The sequence below is a fragment of the Amblyraja radiata genome, chromosome 30 (assembly GCF_010909765.2).
Source record: "Amblyraja radiata isolate CabotCenter1 chromosome 30, sAmbRad1.1.pri, whole genome shotgun sequence".
Lineage (NCBI taxonomy): Eukaryota > Metazoa > Chordata > Chondrichthyes > Rajiformes > Rajidae > Amblyraja > Amblyraja radiata.
In genome coordinates this window covers 32,548,286-32,559,400 of record NC_045985.1, presented here as the reverse complement: position 1 = coordinate 32,559,400, position 11,115 = coordinate 32,548,286, and the positions used below count along the sequence as shown (strand labels likewise).

The window sequence follows — 11,115 nt, the reverse complement described above, 5'->3', positions numbered from 1 at the left end:
ACCTTTTTGCAACGTAAAATTTGGATTAAAGTAATCATAAGTAGCAAGTTTATATGTAAAATAAACGGCTTACCTTTATTTGTCCCGTAAGGGAGATCCGACCTATTGTCAGCGTTGACGACGTTAGAAGTCGATTTTTATTTTACTCCTGCCATTAAATTGTCCATCAATGTTTTTAAAAAACTTCAGAGTACAGATGTCGGAGCGATTTTACTGCAGCAACTGAACAGGCTGAGAAAGATCGACTCCGACAGGCAGGAGAAAACGGCATTTTAATCCCGCTCCCCTCTAAAAGGCGCCAAAGTCACGCACACGGCTAGTGGAAGAACTGCAACGCTGCTGAACATAAATTTTGTAACATACCTAGATTATCCCAATCCCAGGATCTTGCAGCCTACCTGAATCAAGGATTGCCCCCAACACTGATCCACAATCTCGTGATTTCCCTCCCAATGCTGAGAATTGAAAGATGCTCCTAGCCCAGACTGGGGGATTCCCCCGGCTCACGGACGATTATTCTAATGTCTTGAATTGCCATCCTCTCTAACCCAGTGATTACCTCAGATACAACCTGTGCTCCGATGCAGGTAGTGCTACCCGAACCCCAGGAATTTCCACTATTAACCCAGGGAGAGGGGGCGAGAGGGTGGGAGAGGGGTGGGGAGGGGAGAGAGGGGGGGAGGGGATGGAGGGGGGGAGAGGGGGGGGAGAGAGAGAGGGGAGAGGAGAGGGCGGTAGAGAGAGGGGGGAAGAGAGAGGGGGGAGGGGGGAGAGGGAGAGAGGGGGGGGGAGAGAGGGGGTGGGGAGGGGGAGAGGGAGGTGAGAGGGGGGGGGGTAGGGGGGTGGGGGAGAGGTGGGGAGAGTGGAGGGGGGGAGATGATAGGGGGGATGGGGAGCGAGGTGGGGAGAGAGGAGAAGATGAGAGAGAGAAAGGGAGAGACGGGGGGAGAGAGAGAGAAAGAATGGGATAAGGAGAGAGTGGGAGGGGAGAGACGGGGGGAGAGAGGGGGAGGGGGTGGATGGGGGAGAGGAGAGGCGGTGGGGATCGGGAGAGAGGTGGGGAGAGAGGAGGGGAGAGAGAGAGCGAAAGGGAGAGAGACGGGGGGAGAGAGAGAAAGAGAGAGGGATAAGGAGAGAGAGAGAGGATGGGAGAGAGAGAGAGAGAGAGAGAGAGAGAGCCTTTTTACTCCAACGCAAATCCCCCAAACAACCATTTGCAGGCAGTGCATTTTTACTTCAAACTAACCATATTTTCATTTTCAAACCACATTAAGGGTACTCACATTTGTGTAGACATTTGTTCAGTGTCATTCAGAGCTCAGTGACCTCCATATTGCAGAGACTGATTGAGGCACACCACTTCCTGGTTTTATAGTCCCTCCCCCTCCTTCGAGCAGGGGCAGCAGAAAGAATGGTGAATTTGGCAGCACAGTGGGCCAAAAGCGGTCCAAATCAGACTTTTAGTAATATAGATAATTCTTCCCTCCTTGCTTCTCAAAAGAGAAGTTGTTAAAGAAAAAATATATATATATTTAATACGTCCCGTTAGACACACTCGCATTGACGGCAGTCAGGGAAGTAATGGTGAGGCTCTATCAGGCGCTGGTAAAGCCGCATTTTGAATTTTGTGAGCAATTTTGGACACCATATCTGAAGAAGGATGTGCTGGCTCTAGAGAAGGGCATGAGGAGATTTACACGAATGATCCCAGGAATTAGTAGGTTAACCCATGATGAGCGTTTGTCGGCCCTGGGCCTGAACTCACTGGAGTTTAGAAGGATAAGGGGTAATCTCATTGAAACATACAGCATAGTGAAAGGATTGGATAGTGTGGATGCAGAGAGGATGGTTCCACCAGTGGGAGAGTCTAGGACTAGAGGGCACAGCCTCAGAATTAAAGGATGGTCTTTGAGGAAGGAGATGAGGAGAAATGTATTTAGTCAGAGGGTGGTGAATGTGTGGAATTATTTGCACATAAATCTGTGGAGCACAAGTTAGTGAATATTTTTAAGGCAGATATGGATAGATTCATGATTGGCACAGGAGTCAGAGGTTATGGCGAGAAGGCAGGAACATTGGGTCAGGAGTGAGAGATAGATCAGCCATGATTAAGTAGACTTAATGGGTTAGGGTTCTACTTCCATCAGTTATAACTTTATGATCTGATAAGGATTGAAATCCGTTATCAATGAGCTGACCGGGACTGTTATCAACATTTATGGGCGATCTTCATGGAAGAAATCTGTCCTTTAATTCGGCCTGATCTGTCAGTGACTGAACTTTCTGGTAACTCAGTGTTGCCCCTTGTGGGAATCGAGAGGTTCACTGTTATTAACTCTCTATCATACTGAGGCATTGTTTGAATTAGATTGATTAGGGAAACTAGCATTGACCTCAGTTTCGGCATTTGTCTCGGTGGAAAACACCCAGCTACTTGTCCATGAGATCCTCTTGCACATGTGTACCTGAAAATTGAGATTTTGAGCCAATTTTCTCCCTGTAACGAAAGTCCACCAACACAAGCAACATCCCAATGAATATCCTCATTTCCCTCTCCAGCACAAACACATCTTCCTTGAGTGTGTCAACCTACACACAATAAACCAAGTGAGGCTTACCAGTGGCCACTCGCCCACCATGAGGGAACATGTCCAATGCCTCACGAAAGCCCATATATTGGTTTAGCCAGAGTTGAATGCATTTTTGGTTACAGGTCCAGGATCATTTCCACCAATGAATCACCTGTCCTTTAGCCACCCTACAACAGCGAGCCTCCACACATTATGTGTTGCACAAGGGCCATTCAATCCCGACATTTTTAGTGGTGGAAGCCACCCCTCCTTCTGTCTCGCCCTCTGCTGCAGAGAACATGGGCAGAAGGATCACAACTGGCATTTGAAATTGTCTCTATTCAGTGTGATGATGATGTCTCTGCCCCAGGTCTCAACTCTTGCTGTGTGCCAGTTCCACACTAGGCCCCAATTCTCCAATATTACACCCGACATCCTGCCTGCCTTTATAAATACTTCCTGTTACGATTTATCTCAATCCGCTACTTGATAATCTGATTCCCTCTCCACCACCTAACAGCGAGAGCTCACAGCTCAAATGCACCACGCGCAATATCAGAGATAGTCATAAGGAAAATAGAGGAGAGAGAGAGAAAAGAGAGAAAGAAGAGAGAGAAAGAGAGAGAGAGAGAGAGAGAGAGAGAGAGAGAGAGAGAGAGAGAGAGAGAGAGAGAGAGAGAGAGAGAGAGAGAGAGAGATGAGAGATAGAGAGCAGAGAGAGAGAGAGAGAGAGAGAGAGAGAAGAGAGAGAGTAGCGAATGAGCGAGTAGAAGGAGAGAGAAGAGAGAGAGTAGAAATAGAGAGAGAGAAGCAGAGAACAGGAGAGCAGACGAGAGGAGAGGGAAGAGAGACGAGAGAGCAGAGAGAGAGGAGAGAGCCAGCAGAGAGAGAGAGAGAGCGCGACAAGCAGCAGAGAAAAGAGAGAGAAATGAGAGCTCGCGAAAGGATGATCGCCCGAGATCTCTATATCTCTCATAGATCTATATACGAGGCAGAGAGCATGCGACTCTCGCGCTCTATCTCTCTCTCTCTCGTTCTCTCTCTCTCTCGTTCTTTCTATCTCTCTTTCTTTCTCTCTCTTTCTCTCTCTCTTTATCTTTCTATTTACACACACAATTCCCACTCCGCCGCCCGACCCGCTCATCCAATCCACGAACCTCCCCTTTACTCGGAGTGAAACGCGGTGAAAGGGTTGTGTGTTCCATCTCACGTGATTGGGTGTCACCCTGGGCAATGTTTCAGTTGTCAGCCCGCCTGTGCCCGAGTCTCCCCCCGATCCCCGGGGACTTTCTGATTCTCTGCCTCTCCCCCAGTCTCCGTCACCCTGGATGTGGAAACAGCGCATCCGCTGCTCGAGGTGTCTGAGGATCGGAAGACAGTGAGATGGACCCAGACCTGGAGGAGTCTCCCTGACACCGGGAAGAGGTTTACAGTCTGGGCGTGTGTGCTGGGATCGGAGGGATTCACATCGGGGAGACATTACTGGGATGTGGAGGTGGCGGGGAGTGAGTGGTGGAGTCTGGCAGTCGCCGCAGAGTCTGTGGAGAGGAAGCGGCGGGTCGACCTGACCCCAAAGACTGGGGTCTGGAGGATCAGGCGGATTGATGACGTGTTTGAAGCAGTCACCTCCCCTCCATCCCCTCTCCCCGCCCGTCCCATCCCCGGGAGGGTGGGAGTTTATCTCAGTTACCAGTCCGGGACAGTTTCATTTTACGACGCGGACACCAAGTCCCATCTCCACACCTTCACTGGGAATAAATTCACGGAGAAACGTTATCCTTTCTTCAGGACTTGGAACGAAAACCAGCGACTGAAGAAGGGTTTCGGCCCGAAACGTCGCCTATTTCCTTCGTTCCATAGATGCTGCTGCACCCGCTGAGTTTCTCCAGCATTTTTGTGTACCTTTGATCTTCCAGCATCTGCAGTTCCTTCTTGAACACGGCTGAGAATCTGCTCCGGTTCAGGTCCGGATGTGTAAAAGGCTCGGGTCCCGGGACCGGCGTCAGGAGCGGAGCTCAGGGGCTGTGGGGCAGAAACCGGGTGGACAACAGGTCAGCGCTGAACGGCTCACATTTAATCCCCAAATTCCACTTCGTGAAACCCCAATTAGCGCGGAAGTAAATCCGGGGGGAATGTAAATGTGGGAAGGGTGAAATAAACAGCAACTTAAATCAGAGCTGTCTGTCTGTCGATCCGTTCATTTTAACGGGTTAACCGCGTCCGGCAACAGAACAGAAATTACTTTTGTGAAAATATAAAGATTGAAACAATCTCCCTTCCCGCTGGTTCAGCAGCAGCCGCGGGCGGCTGGTCCTGAGCTCCGAGCTCCTCCGGGTCCTAAAGTTCGTCGAGATAACGCGTTTACATTATGTCTGCAGCATTTCCCCTTTCAACACCAGATACATTTACCTTGGAATGGATGTTTCAAAGAATAGGTGCGTAAGAAGTTCCAGGTTCCAGGTGAAAACCCGCAGAAATTCCAGTTTCCAGGAAAACCCGCAGCTCCGACTTCCATACGTCTATCTTCAGTCTGAAGCAGCATCTGCAGTCCCTTCCTGCACATTGTGCCCAGTGTGCGTGGGGTGTGCAGTGTGGATGGAGGTCTCTGTGGTTTCCCCGTTAACACGGTCTGTGTTTGTCTCCCACAGACCCCGGTGCCGCTTCTCACCATCACCGACCAGGTGCGGCTCTGGGAACTCGAACGTGACCGGCTACAGTTCATCGACCGTCAGCCCGTATGGTAGCTGCACCGGGGAGAGGTTGGGGGGACGGAGAGAGGTAGGGGACCGGGGGGGTCAAGGATGGGGGAACCGGGGGCAGGATGGAGCGGGGGTGGGCGGGGAGAGGGATGGGGGAGAGAGTGATGGGTGGTGAGGGAGGGGATCATGTTGAGGGATGGGGGCGGAGAGAGGGGGACAGATGGAGAGAGGGAGTGGGGAGGAGATGGGGATGGGGAGAGAAGGGACGAGCAGAAAGAAGCCTGGAGATCTCACGCTTGAGTTTAGGATGATCTCCCCTTCCCATTGTACCCATCATGACTTCCGCCCACCCACTTCTCTCTCCCCCTCTCTCTCCCTCCCCTCCCCACCCCCTCTCTCTCCCCCACAGTTGTGCTGTACAACCAGTTCCTGTCGCAGGTGGATTTTGAATTGCTGCGTGACTATGTGCGGGACCTGGGGGTGCTGGTGTGGGAGAATCCCCCCCATGCGGCTGATGGTAGTCACCCCCACCGGCCACCCCGGCGTCAAACGCTTCAGGAAACGGCAGAAACACAACTGACCACCCGGCGAATCTCCCCCCATTCCCGCCCCATACCCTCTCCCCCATTCCTGCCCCCCCCCCCCCCAAACCCAGACTGGAGTAACCCTCCCAGCTTTGTCTCCCTCTCCCGCACATTCAGTCTGATGAAGGGTCTCGACCCAAACCGCCAGCTGTTCCTTTCTCTTCAGAGATGCTCGAAAGATATAGGAGTAGAATTAGGCCATTCGGCCCATCGAGTCCACGTCTTTGGAGTGTGGGAGGAAACAGATCTCGGAGAAAACCCACGCGGTCACGGGAAGATCGTACAAACTCCGTGCCGACAGCGCCCGTAGTCGGGTTCGAACCCAGGTCTCCGGCGCTGCATTCGCTGTAAGGCAGCAACTCTACCGCTGTGCCACCGGGACCGATTTGTGGAATTCACTGCCTCAGATGACAGTGGAGGCCGATTCAATGGATGCGTCCGAAAGAGAGTTAGATAGAGTTCTTAGTGCTGGTGGAATCAAGGGATATGGGGAGAAGGCAGGAACGGGGAACTGATTGTGGATGATCAGCCATGATCACAGTGAATGGCGGTCCTGGCTCGAAGGGCCGAATGGCCTCCTCCTGCACCTATTGTCCATTTATCGATGTATCCCATCTTGTCCCCCTCCCCTAAACCTTTCCTCTTCCCCCTCCCCTCCTTTCTCACCTCTCTTCCCCCCACCCTTCCTCCCCTCTCCGCTTCCCCAACCTCCACCCTTCCCACCCTCAGCCATCCCCCCTTCCCTTCCCCATCCCCTCCGTCCCCTTTCCCTTCACCTCCCCCCCTCATCTCCCCGCCCTCTGTTTCCCTTCACTTCTCCCCGCCCCCGACACGTGACTCCAGACCTCCAATCACCCGCCCCCGACACGTAACACCAGACCTCCATTCACCCGCCCCAGACACGTGACACCAGACCTCCATTCACCCGCCCCCGACACGTGACACCAGACCTCCATTCACCCGCCACCGACACGTGACACCAGCCCTCCATTCACCCGCCCCCTACACGTGACATCAGACCTCCATTCACCCGCCCCCGACACGTGACACCAAACCTCCATTCACCCGCCCCCGACACGTGACAGCCGAATGACGTAACTCGCGGCGCTCCCATTGTTCTGCGCCCCGCACGTGACAAGGGCCCCGCCCCCATCATCATCCCGGCTGCAAAGATTGGCAACTCTGTGAAGCTTTGGTCATGGGGGTGACACAAGTTACAGAAGTGAAGCTCCAGGAAGTTATTCACAGTGACATTCAACAAAACTGTTGTGTTTAGTTCTAAATCATCCTGTTCAGTCAAAAGGGACCGACAGACAGACAGCAGTGTTTAAACATGTTCATTCATTAATTTAAAAATCTCCTGAGAACCCGTGACTTGATAACGCAACCTAAGCTGGGACCGACAGTGGGAGCTTCACATGTTTCAATGTCCCATCTACAAAGACTACAACACTCACTTTGTCCAACTCATTGGCGAGGCTGCGCTCGAGAATATTATGCGTAAAAGGACACAAAGTGCTGGAGTAACTCAATGGGTCATAAGTGATAGAAGCAGAATTAGGTCAGAGGTCCCATCGTCTACTCCGCCATTCAATCATGGCTGATCTCTCTCTCCCTCCTAACCCCATTCTCTTGCCTTATCCCGATAACCTCAGATACCCGTACTAAACAAGTGTCTTTCTATGTCTGCTTGAAAATATCAATTGACGGCCTCCACAGCCTTCTGTTTGCAAAGAAATCCACAGACTCACTACCCTCTGACTAAAGAAATTCCCCCTCATCTCCTTCTTAAAACAACGTTCTTTATTTCTGAGGCTATGACCTCTAGACCTACACTCTCCCATTGGTGGAAACATCCTCTCCACTCTATCCAAGCCTTTCATTATCCAGTACATTTTGATGAGATCTCCCCGCATTCTTCTAAACTCCAGCGAGCACAGGCCCAGTGCAGTCAAATGCTCATCATGCAGCATCTCCGGAGAACATGGAGAGGTGACGTTTTGGGTCGAGACTCTTCACTCAATCCCAAATGTCACCTATTGAGATTCTCCGGCGATGCTGCCTATTCAATTATTCAAATATTCCTCACACCAAGTCAAGCCTGATGCACCAATTAAGTCATACATTGTAGAAACAGGCCCTACAGCCCAACTTGCCCATCCCCACCAACATGCCCCGTCTACACCGGTCCCACCTGCCCCACACTTGGCCCATTACCCTCTAAACCTTTCCTGTCCATGAACCTGTCCAAGTCAGTCAGTCAGTCAATTTTATTTGTATAGCACATTTAAAAACAACTCACGTTGACCAAAGTGCTTTACATCAGTGCAGGTACTAACGTGCTACATACAATGGTACACAGATCGAACAATACATACATAAACTGTTTACAGTGCTCCCTCAGAGGACTTCAAGAAACGCTAGGGATTAGAAATAGGTTTTGGGCCTCGACTTAAAGCAGTCGATGGAGGAGGCAGTTCTGATGAGGAGAGGGATACTGTTCCACAGTCTAGGTGCTGCAACCGCAAACGCGCGGTAGCCCCTGAGCTTAAACCTGGACCGCGGGATAGTCAGTAGCCCCAAGTCGGCCGACCAGAGGGACCTGGAGGTAGAATGGTGGGTTAGAAGATTTTTGATATGGGGTGAGGGGTGGGGGGGGGGGGGGGGGGGGGGCGGGGAGGGGGGGGGGGGGCGGGGTAGGGAAAAGCCCGTTAAGGGCTTTGTATACATACAGGAGGAGCTTGAAGTTGATTCTGTACCGTACTGGGAGCCAGTGGAGAGAGGCCAGAATCGGGGTGATGTGGTCCCTTTTACGGGCAACTGTCAAAAGTCTCGCTGCGGTGTTTTGGACCAATTGCAGGTGGGACAGGGATGATTGGCTGATGCCAGTGTATAGGGAGATGCAGTAATCAAGGCGGGAGGAGATGAATGCTTGGATGATTTTTTCAAGGTCGTTGAATTGGTGGAATTGTTTTATTTTAGCTAGTGTCCGAAGCTGGAAGAAGCTAGCTTTTACCACAGCATTGACTTGATTGTCAAATTTCAACCCTGAGTCAAATATCACGCCAAGGCTTTTGACATGCGGTTTGAGTAAGGAGGTTAGGCTTCCAAGGCTGCCTGTTATCGTTTTGATGGAGTCCGAGGGGCCGAGTTGGATGACCTCAGACTTGCTCTCGTTTAGTTGGAGGAAATTCTTCGCCATCCAACATTTTATATCCTCAAGGCAGTTCATGAGGCTGAGTAATTTGATCGGTTGTTGGGTTTCAGGGGGAGATAGAGCTGTGTGTCGTCTGCATAGCAGTGGAAAGAAATGCCGTGCCTTTGAATGACTTGGCCGAGGGGGAGCATATACAGAGATAAGAGAATGGGGCCTAGGATGGAGCCTTGTGGAACCCCGCAGAAAAGGCTAGCTGGGGAAGAGAAAGAGTTGCCTATGTTGGTAGAGAAACTCCTATCTTTGCGGTGGGAAACGAACCAGCTCAGGGCAGCGCCATCAACATCAACCCCGTACCGGAGACGGTCAATTAGGATGGTGTGGTCCATTGTATCAAACGCTGCGCTGAGGTCGAGAAGGAGCAGGATTGCACAGTCGCCGGAGTCGATGGCAAGAAGCAGGTCGTTGTGTACCTTCAACAAGGCAGACTCTGTGCTGTGGTGGGCCCTGAACCCTGATTGGAAACTTTCCATGATGGAATGTTGGTGTAGGTAAGGCATTAGTTGATTTAGAATTACCTTTTCAAGGTCTTTTGAAAGGAAAGGCATTTTGGAAATAGGCCTGTAGTTGCTAGGCAGGGTGGGGTCTAGGTTAGGTTTTTTCAGGAGGCGCTGGACCACCGCATGATTGAAACAGGTTGGAACAGCGCGAGTGGCCAGAGAACTGTTAATGATAGAGAGGATGCTGGGACCGGCTATTGCAATGACATCTTCAGAAGGGCAGAGGGGAAAAAGTTGAGGGGGCAGGTTGCAGGTTTCATAGTGGAGACCAGCTTTACAAGGGAGTGTAGAGTAACGGGTTGGCAACAGTCTAATTTAGAAGAACAGACCAATGAGACAGCTAGGTTACGGATGGGAGGGGAAATATCAGTTCTAACTTTGCTGATGAAAAATGTAGTAAATTCTTCGCACTTAGCAGGGGGCCCAGCTAAGCTGGTACTGGGGGCAGGACAAATGACAAATTGGCGTGGTTCAGTCTGAGCCACAGGCCATTGTTCCAATGCACATTATAAGCTCAACTCGTCGAACCCCTTAAGAATGTTTTACGTTTCTATCAGACTCCGCCCCCCACCCCCCCCCCCCCCCCTCAATCTTCTAAATTCTGTGAGACTATTCCCTAGATCCTTTCATTGACTCTCTCCCTATTTGGATCCACAGCCCCGGAAGATCATCCCAGCTGAGAAGGATGTGGTGAAGAGGCTTCTGCTGTTTCTGCTCTCCATTGTTGCTCTGCAGGTCTACCTCACGCCAGTGGCCCACCTGGATGAGCGATTGCCGGTCCCTGAGAGACAGGAGTTGGGACTGAAGTGCGAGAGCTTAATAATAATAATTATAATAATAAATACTTTATTGATCCCCTCAGGGAAATTCAGATGTCCAGAAGCTCCCAACCAACAAACCCACAGATTCAAAACCAACGCAGACAGAAAATACATAGAATACAATGTGGACACTACCTGAGAGCAATAAATACTTAAAAAGACCAATAATTAACAGTTAAAAATTAATAATTGCAAAATGCATCCCCCTACAGCCTAGCGGTCCGAATTATAAAATCTAATGGCTGCAGGGGTGAAGGATCTACTGAACCGCTCCGTTCTACAGGGCAGGGAGAGGAGCCGGTTGTTGTTCCGAGTGCTCTTTTGACTCTCCAGAATTATATGGAGGGGATGCCCGGGGTTTTTCAGGATGACCTGCACCTTGTGCCTCATACGCCTCTCAAGCACCTCCATCCCAGAGTCTACTCTCCCCTCCAGCACTGAGCTTCCTCCACCCTTGGCCAATCTGGATGGGCTATTCCACCACCAGCGGGTTGTGTAGCTCACCGCAACGAGTCCAGGTGAATATTACCTGCCCGACCGTCCACCCTTCCCACAGGTGTACCTGAAGGCCCAGTCCTGCAAGTGATCAACAGCAGGAAGAGTTGACTGTCATCTTCAGAATCTACTGCCCTCCTCCCATCACAAAGCAATCTTCACAGAGGGAACGTCTCATGGAACTGACGGAATGGCTTTTTGGTTTTGTTTCATTAATTGTCACGTGTACCGA

General features: G+C 51.1%; 1 long non-coding RNA gene across 1 annotated transcript; it reads right to left on the bottom strand.

The window, feature by feature from the left end:
• Window positions 1-4,037: 4,037 nt before the first annotated feature.
• LOC116990012 lies at window positions 4,038-4,675 on the bottom strand. Its single transcript, XR_004416394.1, has 3 exons — window positions 4,642-4,675; window positions 4,197-4,201; window positions 4,038-4,147 (listed from the first exon to the last, which is right to left on the bottom strand). It is a non-coding gene; the product is annotated as an uncharacterized LOC116990012 (long non-coding RNA).
• Window positions 4,676-11,115: the final 6,440 nt, after the last annotated feature.